Source organism: Equus asinus, chromosome 23 (genome assembly GCF_041296235.1).
Source record: "Equus asinus isolate D_3611 breed Donkey chromosome 23, EquAss-T2T_v2, whole genome shotgun sequence".
In the NCBI taxonomy this organism is placed as follows: Eukaryota; Metazoa; Chordata; class Mammalia; order Perissodactyla; family Equidae; genus Equus; species Equus asinus.
In genome coordinates this window covers 43,064,359-43,085,320 of record NC_091812.1, presented here as the reverse complement: position 1 = coordinate 43,085,320, position 20,962 = coordinate 43,064,359, and the positions used below count along the sequence as shown (strand labels likewise).

The window sequence follows — 20,962 nt, the reverse complement described above, 5'->3', positions numbered from 1 at the left end:
CTGGAGATTGTCTTCTCTGTGAGTCCAACTCTGACTTTGTTGGCAACATGTCTTTATGTGATAAATTCATTATAACCTGGCAGTACTGCTGACTATCCAGAATTTGTACTTTCTTTTCTCCTCACACTTTTACTCCCATGGATATTAGACAATTGTATTCTTGCTTGACCTGTGGAAAACTTTAAGTGTCTCCCTGTCATTTAAGGAGATTTTCTGTTCCTCTTGTCATGCCAGACCACAAGTAAAACACAGAACATAGAATTACAGCTATTAAATACCATTTAAAATGCCTCATTCCAAAAAAAAATAATAAAAAATTTTAAAAACTGTCACTTTTACTTTAATTTCTCTGATTCTTTCATGATAGTTTGTCATCTATACTTGTGTTTCTCAATTATTTTGCATATAATTATAATTGTAAAAATATAGTTATATTGAAATATAGTTATATTAAAATATAAGAAATACAAACTAAGAGTTCACACTGAGAGATGAACAGTAAATTGGAAATATCAGTTAAAATATTTTTAAATATCCAAATAATATTTTCAAAGAGCTATCTTTGCTTTTCAAATGTTTTGTAGTTTTTAATAGCTAATGTTTATTAACTCATTTAATCTTTACAACTTCATTGTAAGTGAAAAATTAAGGTTCAGAGAGGAGTGTGTGAATTGTCTAAAGTCTGGGCTGGCTAGTAATCCAAGGGGCAGGGTTCAAATCCAGGAAGTGTGAAATTCTAGTTTTGGCCGTAAAATAGATCGTCTAAATTTGGGTGTATTTGTGTGTGTGTGTGTGTGTGTGTGTGTGTGTTTGTGTGTTTGTGTGCTGAGGAAGATTTGCCCTGAGCTGACATGTGTACCAATATTCCTCTATTTTGTATGTGGGTCACCACCACATCATGGCCATCAACAAGTAGCGTGGATCCGTGCTTGGAATCTCAACCCCTGGCCACCAAAGCACGGGGTGCCGAACTTAACCACTAAGCCATGGGGCCAGACCTCGTGTGTGTACTTTTTTAACCCACAAAATCCTGTAATTAAATATTATCTTATGTAGACCCTTCAAGTGAGTGTGTGTGTGTGTGTGCACACGCTTATGCTCATGAGTCTGCTTGAATAATGGCTGAGGGAACATTATAGGTGACCCAAAGACTTGGTCTCCTCCCACTGCCCAGAGCTCCTGGGGCACTTCTATATAACAGTGAGAACTCCATAACTCATAGTTCAAATCTTTACTAAGCATATCCACTCAGGTGCCTTCTAGAGTTACAGTTGTTTGTGTTTGTAAACTTTAAGTATGGAATAAAAAATTCAATATATTTCTACTTTGTGGATGCTATTTATCATTCATGGTAAAACTTTTATTCCAGCATATTAGTGGAGATCACAAAGGAAGTTTATTTTTTCTGTTTTTCCCCACGTCTGAAATGCCAGGCAGATAGGATGCCAAAAAATATAAATGAAGTGAGTGATTCTTTCGTTCTTAATTGAAGTTCTTGTAATTAGTATTATCACATTTGCGATGAGAGTTCTTAGATTTAACTCTGTGCTTTGATGCAAGTGGGTCTCTGAACATATTTGGAAATGTCGCACTGCATCTAATGGAAGAATAAAATAGAAACGATGGAAATGTTGGGCTTTAGTGCAGCAATACGCGATTCTATTTCGTCTTTTGATTTTTAAAGTACTGAAGTTAATTTGAACATATTTAAATCTATTATCTGTACATACATTCTAGTTTCACTGCCTGAAAGTTTGAAGCATTATTACTGTGAAAATGATTCTCTATTAACTTTAATTGGCTCTCCACTACTTTTTGATAAACAAGTATTATAAGGCTTTTATTATCAGAAAAACTATTCAACCTGCTTCTTCATCTTCCTGTTTTGAACATAAATCTGCTTCTGTATTTCTTTCTGGGAAAAAATTTTTATCTTAAGACACAAAGGAATAGACTTTCTTTGGAGACTCAGATTGAGAAGTATATCAGAATATTTATATCCTGTCCTTTTTTACTTAATGAACTTCAGCAAAAAAGACAAAAGAGAGAACATCTTTTTGACATTAATGGGCAGACACCCATTATGAACAATGGTTGAAGTTTAACCATGTTTTCATTTTAATTTTGTGTATCAGTATTTCTCAATCTGTTTACTACACTAAGTATATTAATATGAATATCTATTTTTTCCCAATAGGTTCCTATCCTGAGACCACAGCAGAATGTGCCTTGGACAAAGGTAAGCACATTTAAAATATATCACAAATTTTCTCCAAGAGCAAGTATAAAAACGTATGGTAACAATTACATTACTGTCTCATGCTTAGATATATGGAATTATAGTACTTGTTCATGTATATAATATTCACTTTTTCATCTAGCAAAATATGATACTAGTGAAAAAACATCAGAATTGACCATATGATTTTCAAATACATATCATTGCCTGGGCACAGAAACCCTTAATCCACACAACCTATATTCAGAGAACTGTTATCGCTAATATCCTTGCAAGTAAAACAGTGGAACTCTTCTAAGGTTGATGGAAAGTGTTTAATGTAGTCCTTTATGGTTCTGATGATTAAATTATTGAAATGGGACATAAGTGAGTTAAATTATCAGTCAAGAACTGCCTAAGAATGTCTAGGTTGTGGGAGACCAAATAGTGAAATTAATTTAAAACTACAAATCAATTTAAAAAGAGGACGCAAACAGGAAAAGAAACACACACAGCTCAGTAAGAATTATACAAATGCACTACACGAAAGCTGAGGGGGAGGGCACAAGGCCAGTTCAGGATGCCTATGATTTCAAAATGGAGTGCTATTGTGTAAAAAAAGAAAAAACAAACAAAAAAAGTGAACAAAGGATATTATAAAGATTGTGAACTGTAATAACCTTGAATCCTAAGAGGGAGCTGAAAGATGTATACAATGAATAAAAAGTATATAGTGGGAATTCTGAGTAAGGACCAGAAGATCTAAGAATTTTAGGGACCGTAGTGGAGAAAGGTGAAGACTGATAAAATGAATCTCACATTAAAACCAGTACTCCTCTGTGGAGGAAGTAGGAACAGAAAAAGTGCTTAAGCCAGCACCTAAGGAATTTAAGTCAGATTGTGGATAAGGTATTGAGAGAAGGTTTGATGTCAGTTCTCTGGAGGAATTTAAATATGAAATGGATTCACAAACGTCTGATTATAATTTCTCTAAAGCTTCCCCAGATTATTTACCCGATTTGGGGTCCTTCCAACCCCACACAGAAATTGGTGAGGCAGTTCTTTTTATTTTTCTGTGTGATAAAGCTATTTTGTATTGAAAGGAAAGCTGGAAGTTGGTTTGTGGTTGTAAGAAAAATGTGGATATATATGGTATCATTTGTAATAATAGATGTCAGTTCTATTTTATGCAAACATAATATTTGGGGAAATACTTATGTATACATCTTCATATTTTAAATTTGGCTCAAAAATACTATATGTGTTCTGTCCTGCTATTTTTATATGAAAAAAATAAACCATTTTATAAGCATATTCATATGCACATACAGATAATTTTCTGAGATGTAAAATTGAAACACACTCCTAGTTTTTTTCTTGACCCTATTTTTCATGTATTTTTTTGTCTTAGTCATTTTTAGTCCCTTTACAGAGACTGGTGTGACTTTAGAATATCCAAGGAAAATATGCCAGCCGATGTGCTCTGCCAGACAGAGAATGAATGGCTCCAGGCACAAATCTCTGTTGTGTCAAGGCTTTGGCGTGACATTTGGCAGGGAACTAAATCACACACAGCACAAGGCGAGTAATCTCAGTTTGCCATAGATGTGCAGCCCCAACCTCGAGCCTGCTGTTAGTCATTATTGCTCTTTCCCCGTGATATTCCAGGGAGTGACATTTGTGGTAATGAACTGAAAACTGGATCCTTTCTTAGGTGTTCTCATAGTGTGAGGAAGTGGGAGGATCATGGCTTTGAAATTGGACCTTCCTGGGTCTGAACTGTGACCCTGTCCCTTACCAGCTGTGGAATCCTGGGCAGGTTACCTCAGGTATAAAATGAATTTACTAATAATTATCACAAGGATTGTGTGGGCCTTAAAATGACATAATTGTCCTAAAGCACCCCTTAGACCCATTACAAAATAGACGTTTAATAAATATTATTTTACTTCTTCCAATTTCTGTAATGAGTTGGGTTTTGTGTTAAACTTCTTAATAATCTTAATAATCATCTCAATCGTTCTGTGGATAGAAGAGGAATGACTCAAATATACATTTGTAAGTGTTAGGTTATGTAAGCATGTGCAATAATATTTGTCTTTATCTTTGGGTGGGCACTCTTTTCGGTGAAGGAAGGGTTGTTGCAAACTTCTTGATTATTTTTTATATTGAGGTATTTTTTTAAACAGTTACATGTGGTACAAAGGGTCTCTGTGTTGCACGAGTGTTTTGAAGGTCTTTCATTAAATCGTAGGTGTTGTTAGTGTGCTTTAGGATGGAAAACCACATCAGAAAATGTAGATGGCTTAGAAAAATTATACCTCCATAGCATACATAGAATAGTTTAGTTCAATAGTTTGCTTCAACTCCCTTATTGAGAAATTACCACGTGTTATATACTGTGTTAGGTGCTAAGGGTGCAAAGAAGAAGGATATGTTCTCTGACTTCAAGGGAATTATAATCTTAGAAGGGAGAAGACATGTAAATACAGCATTTTAAAACGAAGTGGTAACATACTACAATGGAGAGGTGCCAATGAGGGTCTCATACAGAAAAGGTCATTTAATCAATGTGGCTTCCTGGAGGGGTTGACGCTTCAGGTATCTTGAAAAGTGGTGATGAACTGGTCAGATGTCAGTCAAATATAGAGACATGAGAGCAGGAAGATGTCAAGAATAAAAGAAGGGAAATCACTTAGGAATCTATTATCTGAGCTAAAACAGTGATGTTGGTAACAAAGGTATAGATTTGAAATTGGGAGTGAAATCCTCCCATTTTGTTCTCAAAGGTATAGATTTAAACTACTTTTAGAAGATGATTTGTACAGGAATAAGATTTGTGTGTAGTGGTGTTTATCATAGTGTTATTTATAATATGATAATGGGGAACAACTTGATGATTAAATAATAGGGAAATTGTCAAATAAATTATGATAATATTTAGGATAAGATATTTTACAGTTTCTGAAATTCATGATTTTGAATATTAAGAAGACTGTGTTCTTAAAAAACAGATGCAACTGTGAAATAGTATTATAGTAGCATGCCTCTTTTATAAATATGACTTTATACATATATTTATATAAAACACAAAAAGACACAGAGAGACTCAAATAATTGTATATATAATGTGCTAATGTTAGGGGATAGGGTTCAAGGAGAACACACAAAAAAAGAATGGAAAGAAACACATCCAGCATGATTAACAGTGATTGTCTCTATGTAGTGCGTATATGTAATTTTTTCTTAAAACTGTGATATGTGTTTTACATTTTATATGATGAATGTGGTGAACACACTCTCATGTGGCTCCCAGGAGTCCTGCCTCTTTATGTTCACATGTTGGTGTGATCCCCTCCTATTGAGTGTGAGCAGAACCTCTGACTTGCTTCTAACCAAGATAATATGGAGAAGGTGATAGGATATCACTTTTGTGATTATGTGATGCTATATGACAAAGGTGATGGAATGGGAGTCCCATGAGTATATTACATTTTGGAAGACTACAATTTCTTAGAAGACTAGTTCTTGCTTTCCTGCTGGCCTTGAAGAAGTAAGCTGCCATGGTGTGACAGGGTCTATGGAAAGGGCCCCATAGCAAGAAACTGCAGCAGCTTCTAGGAGCTGAGAGTGGCCTCTGGATGGCAGCCAGCAAAGTTGAGGACCACGGTTGTACAGTTATAAGAAAATAAATTCTGCCAACAACCTGAGTATACTTGTGTGGAATGATAAAATATATATAGGTCTCTGCCCTCAGTTCCTGGCACAGAGCTCCTAAAACCATTGTAATTTCCTGGGTGATAGGAATGTCTTTTTGTTTTAGTGAAGTGACTCTTGGTGGGCTCCTGGATAGCTTCAGGAAGGGAGTTGGTCACCAACAAGACCAAGCCATGATTAGGTTCTTGGAGCTTTCAGCACTCCTCCATCCTTCAGGAAGAGGGCAGAGACTGGAGGTAGAGTTAATGGTTGATCATGCCTATATGATGAAGTCTCCATAAAAATCCCAAAACACAGTGTTCAGAGAGCTTATGAACTGGTGAACACATCTACATGCTGGGAGTGTGTGGGACACCTCAACTCCTTGGGGACAGAAGCTCCTGTGTTCAGGACCCTTCCAGACTCCATCCTATATATCTCTTCATCTTCTATTGATTCATATACTTTAATATCCTTGGTAATAAACTAGTAATCTAGTAAGTAGACTGTTTTCCTGAGTTCTTTGAGCCACACTAGCAAATTGATCGAACCTGAGGAGAGAGTCATGGGAGCATCTAATTGATAGCTGTTTGGTTAGAAGGCCAGGTAACAACCTGGACTTGTGAATGGTGTCTGAACGGGGAGCGGGGAAAGCAGGGGTGGGCAGTCTTATGGGAGTGAGCCCTTAACCTGTGGGATCTGTACTAACTCTAATGAGTGTCTGAATAGGATTGAATTTTAGGACTCCCAGTTGGTATCTGAGAATTGCTTGGTGTGAAAAACCGACACATCTGGTGTCAGAAATATTGTGAATGTGAGAAGTATTGGGAGTGTTTTTCTCATACAAGTTGGAAGAGGATATATTGACAGTGGAGTTTCCAGATAAGAACCTGGACTCACCTGATATCTTGACTGCAGCCTTGCAAAGGACCAAGCCAAATCATGCCTAGACCTACCCACAGAAACTGTGAGACTATAAATGTATGTTGTTTAAGCTGCTAAATGTGTGGTAATTTGTTACAGAGCAGAGAAAACTAATTGCTATGGACTGAATTGTGTCCTCCCCAAATCCATATGTTGAAACTCTAACCCTCAATATCACTGTATTTAGAGAGAGAGCTTTTACGTTAAATGAGAACATAAGGCTGGGCTCCGTATCAGATAGGATTGATGGTCTTAGAAGAAGCGGAGATCTCTTTCTCTCTCTCCTTCCCCACACCCCACCCAAAGAAGTTGGGTGAGGATACAAGATGGTGGCTTCCTGCAAGCCAAGAGAAGAGGCCTCAGAATGACACCTACAGTTTTTATTTTAGCCAATCTGATAGGTCTGTAGTGATATCTCATTGCAGTTTTAATTTTTATTTCCCTAATGACTAATGGTTTTAAACATCTTTTCATGTGCTTATGTGGTATCTGTATGTCCACTTCAGTGAAATATCTGTTCACATAATTTGTCTATTTCATAATTTTTTGTTTTTAAACTGAGTTCTTAGAGCTTTTATGAATAGTGTATTGAGTATACACATATGATGGCTGAGTGCAGTTGACGGAGAAGATGAAGAGTTATTATCTGCAAGTCCAGACAGGTAAACAGTCAAGAAGCAGTTGTACGCATAAGAAAGACCAAGGATGGAAATAAAGATTGTAAGGACGTGATAGTCAAGTATATATTGGAGCAGATCTTGGAGGATAACAACTTCAGGACCTTATTTTTCCCTGAAACACAGAATGGCCCCTTACCCTCAAAAACTTTTCATTAATAAGTAAATGCTCTTCCATTCCCTGGACTTGAAATTGTGTATAATATAGTAAGGTTTTCTCATTTATCATAGACCTTAACTACTACCATTATTTGAGTAGTTTCATAAGATACATGAATTTTTCCAGTGGAGAAACTAAACTTATGTTTCGGTCTATGGCATAGACACAGAGAGACGGGAAGGACTTGGTCAGGCTACAATCTAGAACTCATATTACCCACAGAAATAGGGTAGATATTTTTTAAAGAGGTCTTTCTTGAGACACTGTAAGAAAGTTCAGTTCAGAGGGCAAATCCATTATCTGTGATACAACCATTGCAGTCCAGTAAAGCAGACAATTTGGGAGTTTAACATGAGCCAAATGTACAATACCAGGTGGGGGAAGAAGAAAAGGAAGAAATATCTGAAAATATAGAAAGACTAGAGCATGTTTGTCAATGGAGGGCATACAGTGGCAAAGGAACAATTCATCATTCAAGAGAGACACTGACTATTTGAAGATATCTGCCTCATTTTCTGATCTTTGTACTACAGACTAGGTTTATGCTCAAAATTTAAAATTAATATGGTACTGATACAAACCAAATCTAGGTCCTCTCAATGGAACAGGGAGCAAGAGGATCCCCTGCTTTGCTAACATTAACCCTTTAGTTGCTGGGTTGTGGGGGCTCCTGGAGAAGACCCCAAGACTGCAAGGGCCATGGTGAAGAGGGAGTTTGAGTCAGTACCTATTTACCAATGACACCTGAGTACTTTAATATTGTAATAACCAGGGCAGCCAATCATACTACAGTCTGGCCGAATGCCAACCTAGTCTATGTGCCTATTTCTGGAGAGTCTCAGCGGAGCTGGCTAGGGATAGAATGACTAAGCAAAAGAAGAAAGGGACCTGCTTACTCAAAGATGGAAACTGGGAGAAGAATTTTTTTTTAATGTAGCTTTTTTTTTTTTTAAGATTGACACCTGAGCTAACATCTGTTGCCAATCTTCTTCTGTTTTTTGTCTTGCTTATCCCCAAAGAAGTTCTCCCAGTATCTAGTTGTATATTCTAGTTGTAGGTTCTTCTGGCTCTGCTTTGTGGGATACTGCCTCAGCAAGGCCTGATGAGCGGTGCTAGGACTGCACCCAGGATCCAAAAAAGATTCACTTTCCCAGAACCAAGTGAAACCCTGGTCCGCAGAAGTGGAGTGCGCAAACTTAACCACTGGACCATGGGGCTGGCCCCCGAGAATTATTATTTTTGAAAATTATTTTGTGAGAGAAATCATCAGAATTGGTTTGATAAAAGAGTCTGAAATACTGCCATGTTCTGGCAAATCCACTTTCCTACTGAGTAGTGTACTTGCTTCTTTAATCACATTTGGGGATACCATAGCTTTTCGGTCACTTTTTGTTATTAAAATGTCTTATTTTTATTGTTAAGAATTAGTTGTGATTATTTTAAAGTTTCAGCTCGCTATTTGCTTCAGAGATCTTCTCCTTGCCTGGGAACAGGCTAGACTCGATGTTGTGTTATTCTGAATTTGTTGGCTGGGGGTGGGGAGAGTGGTAGGAGGGAGTGGTAGTGAGGGAATGAAGGGAAGGTGCCAGAGTGCCCTTTCTCACATCCCTTCCTCCTTCCCTGATGTGGTTTCTTGGGTTGGGGAAGTGGAAGGAGAGGAGCACAATATCTCCACGTGTAACTCTCATGGCCAGTGGCTATCCACTCTGTTGGTTGTCACAGTGTTCTATCCTTGGGCCTTCAGTGCTTTCTACAAACCTGGAGCCCACATACTCCAAAATCATGCTTTCAGTGGTTCTTCAGAACACCTCTTCAGGACTGCTCCTATATAGTAGCCTAATGTGCCAGATTTGGCCTCTTTCTACCTCTCCCCTCATCAGCTGCCATCATAGGTGGGTCATCACAGACTTCACATATAAGCAGATAGATGGTTCCCTGTTGCTCTCAATAAGATAAGAATTGAGAACTAAAAGTAAACGTTAAGACAAACGCACAGAAGTCAATTGAATGGAGCTAAGAGAGTGTACGTTGAATGATGTCTGTTTTCTTCTAAGGAAAGAAATAGTGTTGTTTTCTTTCAGTAAGAAAAATTATCTGGTGTGAAGGAGTGTGATATATATATATATATATATTTTTTTTTTTTTTTTTTTTTTTGCCTGCCACTTTTACTTTTGAGATGAGAGCTGAGTAGTTCAAATACAGATGAAGGGTATTAGGTTGTATATGAAATACACCCAATCAGGATTATTTGGGGACTTTTCCCCAGCAATGCTGGAGGTTCACCAATGGAAATGGCAGTGGGGACTATCCAAATGTAAGCATTACCAAGGTGGTAAGAATTATGACTTAAAGAGATCAGTGATTGTAGGGTGCTATTAAGAGCATCCAGGAAATGGCTTCAGACTGTATAAGGAGGAGATTGAAGCCAAAATAATGATGATGGCTTGCAGAAAATAGAGGAGTTAAAATTCCTGGTTATAATGAGTGGGCTGGTCGGGTGCAGACATACTTTTGGAAGGATGGGTTAACATCTATATGTTATGTACTCCTTTTGAAAATTCTACAAGGTAGGAATATCCATGTTTAAATGGGGAAACGGAGCCACAAAGCACATTCGTAATTATGTGACAGGCAAACTCAGTTTTGACTGATGCCAAACCCCACATTCTTTCTATGAAATTATAATGGCTAATATAGAAAAAGGGAATAGGAGGATTGAGTTATAAGCTGGTTTTGATTAAAAAGAAAATAATTATTTTATAATGAATCATTGCTCTGAATTTTCACCTGCTTTAACTTTCCTGGAATTCTTTGTCTTTTCTATGAAGAAAAATAACTGAATAAACCTCCCCATATACAAAATTGATATAAAAATAGCCGTTTTTTTCAAATTCAGAAAGTTAGTGTTTTCAATTGCTTATGAAAGACTGTTTTAAGCCCAGAAGCTACGTGCTAAAAATGCAGGATGCTGAATCTACACAGCCCTACGTAGTTTGTTTTATCATAAAATTTAAATGGTTTTACGTGCACATGGCAGAGCTACTATTTGCATGAAACTTAACTAAAAAGTAAATATTAAATGTTTTCAAATAGGATATAAAAGATGTAATTGCTTAGTTTCCTTTGCACTTTTACTCTTTCCATTATGAACAAGTGGTAAGGAAATGATCCTAAAGGGAATTCCAGTAAACTGCCCTGACTTTATTATATTGCGTGAATTCCTGTGAAGTTTTGCAAAGGTACTAAGTAGATCATTCAAGTGAAAATAATTCTGTAATAAACATTCTTTCTAGAGCTTTGAAGAAAACACTGATTCCATAAAGGTGTTTTATGGAACACCTTCTTGTAGAAATGCGCCAGGTAAAATGGGTGCCATGGAAAATGCAATTTGAGAAACACTATTTACCACTCCTCCATATACCACATCACCCTAAGGGACATTTCCATGTTTATCAGCACGATACACATATTGAAAATTTCTGTAGTAAAAAGTTATTAGAAAAATTTGGAGCCAACGTAGCCACATGAGAGGCAGTATTTCCTAATGGTTATGAGCGTGTGTTTAGGGGTGTAGTGGGGTCAGGCTGCATTTGATTCCCTGTTCCACTACGATTTTTTAATTGAGGTAAAACTCACATAAAATAAAATTAACCATTTAAAGTGAACATTTCAGTGGTGCTTGGTACATTAGCAATATATTCACAACCTCTATCTAGTTCCAAAACATTTCATCACCTTAAAAGTTACCCTGTACCCATTACGTAGTCGCTCCCCATTCCTTCACCCCTCACCTGGTCCACTCTGATAAATTGTGTGGACATTCTACTTACCATCTTTAAGATTTAGTTTTCCTCAGTATTCCTATAGACAAGAATGGCTTCCACCTTATATGGTGGTTGTAAGAATTCAGTAAAATAATGCATAAGATTCACTTAGAACACTGTAACTATTAAACATATCTTAGATAAAATGTTAAACTCATTTAACTCTCTTTTGCATCCAAGGGAACAATTATTCAAGAAAGCATTCTCAAGCTGGCCTGGTGACCTAGTGGTTAAGTTCCCATGCTCCACTTCTGTAGCCCTGGGTTTAGATCCCAGGTGTGGACCTAGCATGGCTAGTCAAGCCAAGCTGTGGTGGCATCCCACATAAAATAGAGAAGATTGACACAGATGTTAGCTAGGTCAGCGACAATATTCCTCAAGCAAAAATAAGAGGAAGTGACAACAGATGTTAGCTCAAGGCCAGTCTTCCTCACACATGCATGCAAAAAGAAAGCATTCTCTAAGAAATGCTGATAAAAGTGAACAGAATAGGAAAAGATTAAAAGAGAATCTGTCGACCTTGGATTACTTAAATGCTGATGAATCTCACATGACACTTTGGTGCTCTGGAAAACTGACAATTAGCACCTATGTTTATCTCTGTCTTTCCATGTGTAGCCGTCATCAGTGTCTACGGGGAATTGGGTCAGGACTTCTCACAGATACCAAAATCCGCAGATGCTCAAATCCTTTATTCAGCCCTCCACCATATTGTAAACAATAGTACACAATCCACGTTTGGTTGAATCTGTGGATGCGGAACTTGCGGATACTGAGGGCCTGCTGTAATTTTTATGACTAAAGTAGTTTAGAGTAGAGGTTAGGACAGAGAGGTGTTGAGGGAAGAAAGAAGTTCCAAAGAATCACTCATCTGAAAATAAGAGGAATGCAGAGGTTTTATGAGGGGGAATACTTTAAGACATGAATGAAGGAGATGAAACAGCTGACAGCGGCTCTAACCCAGGTCTAAGTATTTTCCACTTGATACTACAGGTATTCATAATTATGAGATATTTTTAAGTGTCATTGACATCAAAAAGCAAATTACAAGACAACATGTAAAAATATAATATAAAATTATGTATAAGCATATATTTATATTTATGTATGTAAATATATGTAAATTTAATTATAGTTATAATTTGTATAAATAATATCATATTCTACAGTGGGTTTATAGCTCTAGAAGAATTTTCACCAAAACGAGAACAGTAATTGCCATTCTGTATCAGAACTTCAGGTGTTTTTCATTTGCCTCTGAATTCTTTTCTATAATTGATGAAATTTTCTACATGACTATGCACTGTCTTACCAACAGAAACAAAACAGTAAAGCTGTATCCATTTAATAATAGAGACACATTGCCATCAAACCTTGTTTGATATTTTTACCCAATTTGTCTTGATAGTTGCTAGAAGGATAAACCTTTAAAAAATATCAAAATGATTGTGAAACTGAAGCAGTTTGACTTGCCTCCAGGAGGCACAGAAGAAACAATAAAGGAGTTTACGTTGTCCTCTTTTTCCCCAGAAATACAAACTACCCTTGAACCCTGGTAACATACAGCAAACTGGAGCTGTCAATTCCTTCTTCCTCTCTTTTTAGTTCAGTCTGCCCCAATTTTCTCAAAATCTTTTTTTTCCCCCTAAGGTAGAATTAGAATATTAATTTCTAATTCCATCATGAATTCTGCAAAAGATAACATACTCAGTGAATTTAAAGGGGGAAGGAGAGTTTATCACCCATTGCTACATAGCAAAGTTTGGTTTCTTGCTCCTATCTTCTGTAGTCTGTACTATCTTCATTTGCTTCCTGCACCAAAGGATGTAAGCTCTTATAGTGGTTCTCAAACCTGAGTGTCTTTATAGGAAGCATCATGAAGTCTTGTCTAACATGCAGATTAGTGGATCTCACCCCAAAGCTCCTTATTCTTGAAGTCTAGAATGAGGTCTGGGAATCTGCAGGTTATAATGTTCCAGATTATACTGAGCCATATGATTCATGGACTATACTTTGAGAAACACTGGAAGCTTTATAACCCTCAATGTTTAACCTGTTTGCAAACCTGTAATTAAAAAAAAATCATTTCTTCCAATCTTTTTGTTGTAAAAAGCATCTGTAATTCTTGGTAGCTCCTCTCCTTGAAAATGTGTTTGGTGATTCAGGTAGAACATGACAGCTTATCCATCATGATAATCACATGGACCACCCCCAGATGCGGAAAGTATTGAACAATCTACTTTTCATTCTATTACATTATAGAATGGATGTAGTCCAAATGCTCATGACGAATGGAATAATCAAATATTCCAATTATATTTTTTGATTAGGTTAATGTGATTTCACCAAAATAGTCTTGTCTGCAATAAATTATTTAGTACATAGTATGCAATATCAATATAACTATTTAATTTGTATAATACATGAAGTTTAGGTTTTTTCTTTAAATTGTCTCAGATGTGCTAATACATTTTCCCCCAAACATCCCTGAGAAACAGACGAGAACTGCTATTATTTATCACCATTTGCAGAGAGATTGAATCACTGAGCTATTAAGTAACTTGAAGAGGGTCACAGAGTCAGTGACAAAGTCAGAACAAACACTTCATCTCCTAGCTCCTTGTTCAGTGATTTTTCTCAACAAATCCTGTTGCATATATCTCTTCTTGTAAGAATATACAAGTCATTCAATTTTCTGGGGGATTCTTCGTCATGGGGTATATGAGAATTTGTACCCTCTGGAAAGTTGAAAACTAGAAGTAAGAAATTATGTTAAAGACAGTCCTTACTTTTCAGAAATGATTTTTCATTCTTAAGTGTCCTTTTACTATTCTTATTTCATAGAACACTTATGCCATTCAACCATTCATTCATTGATTCATCATGCAAACAATATTTACAGATTATATTTAGTACGTCTAGCACTCTGCTAATAAACAGGACATATCCTGTCCTCAGTTTGTGCAGTCTAATAAAGAAACAGGTACACAAATAGCATCATATAACCATCATTATATTGAAGCTAGGTGTTAGGTGCAAAGTGGCTTCAGGAGAGAATCCCTGAATCTATTTGAGGGACTCAGAGATGTCTTCTCAGAAATTAGGAAACTTGAGCAAGGCTTTGGATGATGGGCAAGAATTTAAGGGATTCAAGTAAAGATGGGGCATGGAAAGGAGAGGATAGAAAAAAAACACTAAACAAAATATAGTCTTATCCCATCTAGGATATAAGTGCAGATCTCTGGATTTAACATTTAGAGGCCCAATCAATACATTTTTAATTTGGGGAGGGCACTTGCACCACACAGGAACCCTCATTTTTGGAGCCTTGGCATCCTGCACAGAGAACAATGTGGATCACACCCAGATATGAGACATTTAGCACCATGAGCTCACCCCATTGAAACCATCATCACTCTGCCAGCCATGTTGGTTTAGAAAAACAAACTTTTCTTCATTATAAAACATATATAAGCAAACACAAAAGAGAGCTAATGTTGTTAAATGGTAAAACTAAACAAAGAGAACACTCTCTTCCTAGGCTGGACTTGTATGCTTCAGCCTGAGGGGCATTTTTGCAACCGAGTGAGAAGCCCTCAAAATATAATGGAAACACTGACAGACGCTTAACTATACCAGCTCTGTTGGGTACAGCCATAATTCACTTCATAATACAAATTGATATGTTGTCCAGAGGGGTCCCTGCATTGGTGTTATTGAGTGTCTTTTGAAAAGTTCTGGTTCTGGGCTATGAAGTCGCAAAATGAAACTAAATGATTCTCTCTGTAATAGATTCTGAACAGGGCCCCTCAATTACAGGACTGCTATCCTCAGGGCAGGCAACATGGAAATGTCCCATAAAGACTGGAAATATAAAATAATAAACCAAAGTGAAAAAAGCAAACAATGAAACAAAGTTTGTTGTACTAAAAGTCTAATAATTCTTCCCACAAGGTCTGCTTAAAAGCCGAGCACCCCAGAGGTGAAGGAGGGCAGCTTGCTTTAATTTAAGTGGGGTTAGCTGTTCATCAGGTTATAAGTGCACTCTGTATTTGCAAAATCATGTGGCGGTCCAAAGTTCAGCCATCCTAGTGATCTTGATGGCCAAAGTGTCCCACGTGTTTTATAATGTAATGTAAATGACTTCAATCTGAGGTAGCCACATTTCTAAATACCATTTAGGGCTTTAATCACTTGTCCTAGAAAGGTCCTGCCAGGCCATATTTAATGGATCTTCTAAACAATGCAAAAAGATTTCTCTAAATGTGTTATAAGCTTATAATTTTAGCGTAAAAGTCCTTGCCCTCTGTCCTTACTACTGCTCCCTTCCCCAAATGCAATTTTTGAAAGTTATTTATTGAAAATGTTACAACGTCACTTGCTTCTCTCTGGATCTGAGCTCTCCCAGCCTTGGTCTTAAGATTCCACATCTTTAGAATTGGGGATCTGACAATTACAAAAGCTCCACAGAATTCTGAAAATAGCACAAAATCCTGAAAGGCACACTCAGTTTTTATCAGGAAATTAGGAGACAAGGATTCTAGTGTCAGCTTTTCCAGTGTAAACTGTATAACCTTGAGTTCATTGTAACCTCTATGGTCCTCAATTTGCTCATCTCTAAAATGAAGGTCACAGACTACCTCTTATGTCATTTAACGTTGTTCCGTGGCACCATTTAAGCCTGCTAATGAATTACTTAAATATTGAAGTCCACATTAAACCTTATGGAAAAGCATAACTGGCAAGATTTTCCTCTCAATTACTTGTGCTAATAGGGGCCAAATGGCATGGATACTTTAAATTCACAGATAATCCCCAAACTTCAATTTAGCTAAGTGTTCCAACCTCCTCTCCTGCCAAACCCTTTACAGGGGATTCAAACAATTAGCACACACTGGCATGAGATTTATCTCCTTTGTAATTCCTGCCTTCTCTACTATCTTACCACCAGGATATTTTGATATCTAAATTTCCAAAAATGGAAATGAGTAAATCAAGTATAATTGTTGCATAATCTACCAATCCATAAATATCCCAACATCGTTATTATTAATAGTAATTTTTTCAGGGCTTATCCTATGTCCAGTGCTTTACGAATCATTTTATTTAAATCTCACAATCACCTTTTTGAGTAGTGTATTAATTTCCTTTGGGCTGACATAACCAAGCACCACAAACTGGGTGGCTTGCATAACAGAAATTTATTTTCTCAGTTCTGGAGGCTGGAAGTCCAAGATCAAGGTGTCAGCAGGGCTGGTACCTTCTGAGAACTGTGATGGTGAATCCATTTCATTCCTCTTTCCTGGCCTCTGGTGGGGTTTTGGGCAATTTTTGGCACTCCTTGACCTGCAGATGTGTCCTCTAATCTCTGCCTTCATCTTCACGAGGTATTCTCTCTGTGTTTGTGCCTTTTCATATGGTGTCCTTTTTGTGAGGCCACCAGTTATATTGGATTAGGGGCTCATGCTACTCCAATAAGACTTCACTGTAAGTTGATTACTTCTATAAATGACTCTATTTCCAAAAAAGGTAATTTTTTGAGGTAGTGAGGGCAAGACTTCAAATATATCCTTTTTTTGTTGGGGGACATAATTCAATTCATAATAGGTATGTATTCTCATTTTATAGATGAGTTAACTTAGGTTACAATGTTGAATTAATTTTCCAAAAGTCACAACCCCAGTCAGTGGTGGAGCTGGGATTCACATCCACATTTGATGACTATATGTATTGTTCAGCAAATACTTTTGGAACTCAAAAGGAAAACAAGCTATATCAGTTTCCCAGAACTAAGAATATTGAACATAATCTTTTCGGTAACCTCAATAGAGGATTCAGCAACACTGACCAGCATCCGAGTTTCATTGATGGCACAGGGCTAAATCTACACTTATCAGAACTGATTCTTAAGGAAGTTCTTCAAGCCTGGGAAGGGATTAAAAACAAAAATCCTGGACCCCAAGTCATTTTGAAGGAGATCTATGTATGTAATAACTCTGAGAAGCCTAATAATGAAGTGTCCTTGTAAAAAGATTTTTAAATGTTCAATATTTACTCAGCGGGGAATTGGTAAACAGCACATAGGAGTGTTTTTCTGTTTGTTTTATTGTGTGTGTGTGTGTTTTATATTTCATTCAAGCACTTCATTCAAGAATTGTGGCAGAGAGAGCCAGCCCAATGGCCTAGTGGTTAAAGTTTGGCACGGTTCTGCTTTGGCAGCCCGGGTTTGGTTCCCAGGCACAGAACTATCCTACTCATCTGTCAGTAGCCATGCTGTGGTGGCAGCTCACATAGAAAACCAGAAGAACTTACAAGTATACACAATTATGCCCTGTGACTTTTCAGGGGAAGAAGGAAGAATAAAGGAAGAAGATTGGTAATAGATGTTAGCTTAGGGCGAAACTTCCCCTGCAAAAAAAAAAAAAAAAGAGAATTGTGGGAGGAGAGGGACAATGAACATTTCACAGTTATATAAGGAATTACATCAGAAGATCAAAATTAATAGACATTGTATTTCTGATTCCTTTTCCCAGTTATGCTTTTATGTCCTTAATTGGTGTTTGTAAAGCTGACTGGCTTCCTATTGATCTGGCTCTACCCTCAGCACCTCCATTTAATAATCTACAAAGAAATGGATAAGACAAAACCTTGAGCCTTTGAAGGAAGCATATGGGCTTCAAGAACTAGGGGTGGGAATACCTAAGTTTAGAAAGTGGGGTAAATAGGAAAGTTTTCATTAGACCCTTGAGTCCCAGAGTTCTCGGGTTCTTCCAACAAATAATCTCTATTATTCTAATCATTTACCAAAATGACATCTCACCTCAAGATATCTTGGCAGTGATTGGAAATGTTCCACTTTTTCAAGATTCTTGGTATTTTGCTAACTGGGGAATTATTTATGTTAATAAACACAGATACTTTTTAGGAACACAAACCTCTATGAGAAGGTAAATGGCATTGCCCATTCACAATTTAATATGAATCTGGTCTATTCACTCTGCTTTAAAGAACACTCCCCAAGATTCATTACAGTGAACCAAGTGGATGTCTTGATGTAGGACTGGATTAGAAGGAAGGGATAAGTAGTTCATGAATGTGTTTTCTCAGCAAAGAGAATTTATGGTAGAGGCATCTTGGTTTGTGTATGTCTAAATTGGGGGAATCTATTTTCCTTTCTGTTGATGCTATAGACTACAAGTTCAATCTATTTATTTCCAGCCACATTTTTGGTTTGCTTTACAGTTGAAGAAAAGCAAAAATTTTTTTCTGAATGTCATCAAAATCATTTTATTTATGAACATTTCAATAATACATACAGGAAGTATATAATTGTTATAATAAATTTAAATGTCTAAATAATTATGACCTTTGATTGCACTTAGGATATGCATTAGGGGCGATGTAAAAAACAGTTGACATAATGGCAAAAACTTTGCAATTTGTATTAGTAGTGGTTGGTAAACCAGGGGTAGTGTTCAGTAAAACAGATTTACATCAATCATACAAAAGTTGTTTTTTTTCATAGTTATCAGTTAAAATACTATTTTCCAGCATCCCATAGCTATTTCTTATGAAGTGCTGTGCAAGCAGTTTAACACACGTTAGTCAACATAGGGGCACACCTTGTTATTTTATTTAGGTAGTTAGAAAAGATTGTTGGTTATTTGAAGTGACTTTAGCTGAATCCAACTTCCTTTTCTTTTCTTTCTTCTTTTTGGTTCTTAATGGGTGAAGAGGAGTAGAGGCAGGAAGAGTTACCAAACTGAGAGCTGTTCTAATAACTATTCTCCTAACTTGTGCCTTGTGAGGTTTCCAAAGGAGCTTTCAGACTCTTAATATAAATCCCATCCTGAGGCCTTCCTTCTTCAAAAAGAATTTAGAACACACAAAAATGATTTATTATTAAAAAGTCATACCTCTTCCACTGACCCTGGGGTGTGCACACTCTGTGGATTCTACATAGAATATTGTCTTGTTATGAAGTCTTGAAAGGAATTAAGACTGTTAAACAGTGATTGTTCTGATAGTAATAAATATCTGGTAATGTCATCCAGTGTTTTATTATATTCACTGATGTTAGAGTTTAGACGATCAATAAATAATGCCCTGCTCTTCCTCTCCAGAGCTTGGAATCAGTTCAGAATTAAGACCCAAGAGACGGACAAATGGAGGTCAAATAGCCAGTTTTATTATAAAGATTATTGGAAAATGTGGTTTTAAATGTGTAGGCATATAGGCTTAATACCCCACCACTGAGTTAATCAGACTTTCCAACATAGTCATTGGCACAACTGAACGACCAAAGGCGGCCTCCTCAACAAGGTTAAGTTGGCCCCTCTAAGCTTATTGCATGGCATCAGAGAAATTGACTGAGATAGAAAGACCAATAGGCAATGAGGGAGGCAAGAGTTCAGAGGGGGCTGAACTAGATGTGGTCAGTGCCTTCTGCCAAACTGTGGGATCAGAGGAGGGGGAGAAGGCTGGGTGGGTTACTGTAATAAATACCCTCATGAAAACAAGGAGCAAAGAAAAGAAGGAAGATTTTACCCAGCATCCTTCATCCAGTGGTTCTCTTAATCTAATGGACTTTCCCACACTCGTAATTTTTCCCATCTCAAATAACTACCAGTCATGTTAATTACAGATTAACATATTACAGGATAAATATGTATCAGTATACAGATAGCAATATAATGTCTCTGATATAGAAAACCTCAAACATGGACAGTATAATTCTTCTATTATCAAATTCCCAGAGATTGACTAAAGTTCCCTAATTAAATCACCTTCTATGTAAAATTCCAAGCAAATCAAAAGCCAAAACTCTTAAACTTAAGTCCAATGAAGTTAAAATCCAAAATCAAAGATTTTTCTCACCCAGCCAACCAGTGGTAACTCTTCTGATTCCTGAGTGGTGCAGGGTCCTCAGCAGCTATCATTCACAAAAGTTGGTGGTAGTTCCTCCAGCATTTCAGAAGTACTCCTCCCCACAGAGGTGACCTGATTTTCTCTGTGGTTTTTATTACTTACATATATCTCCCTTACAGTATATTATTTAATTTTGCCTGTTTTTGAACTTTAAATAAATCAAATCATGCTGGACATAATCTTCTGTCTTCTTTGTTTTGCTAGCCTTGGTTCTGAATCATCTATGTTCATACATACGGCTATAGTTCATGGATAGCATATGCCACAATTTATTTATCACTTCTGTGGATTGTGGCTACTTTTTTATTGTTCCTGTTTTTAAGAACAATGCCGGTGTGAACACTCATGCAAATATGCAAGGATTCCTTTAGCGTAGGGTCTCAGTTTTTAAAAAGTATTGCAACTGCATAAATTAATACAGCATGAGTGTTATATGCACCAACTGTAGAAAACATAACAATCCGTATCCTATAGCAGTGAACCAGAGATTCAGTGGTAACTGGGGGACGGAAGGTATTCCATGAAAATCTTACTT

General features: G+C 36.9%; 1 protein-coding gene across 25 annotated transcripts in view; it reads left to right on the top strand.

Moving 5' to 3' along the window:
• The window catches only part of PTPRD (protein tyrosine phosphatase receptor type D), a 2,080,413-nt gene that overhangs the window by 777,782 nt on the left and 1,281,669 nt on the right, over positions 1-20,962 (top strand). For all 25 annotated transcript variants that reach the window (XM_070495512.1, XM_070495506.1, XM_070495510.1 and 22 more), the window contains one exon: positions 2,198-2,239. The gene's annotated coding sequence lies outside the window, so the exon portion shown is untranslated. The remainder of the gene's footprint in view (positions 1-2,197; positions 2,240-20,962) is intronic.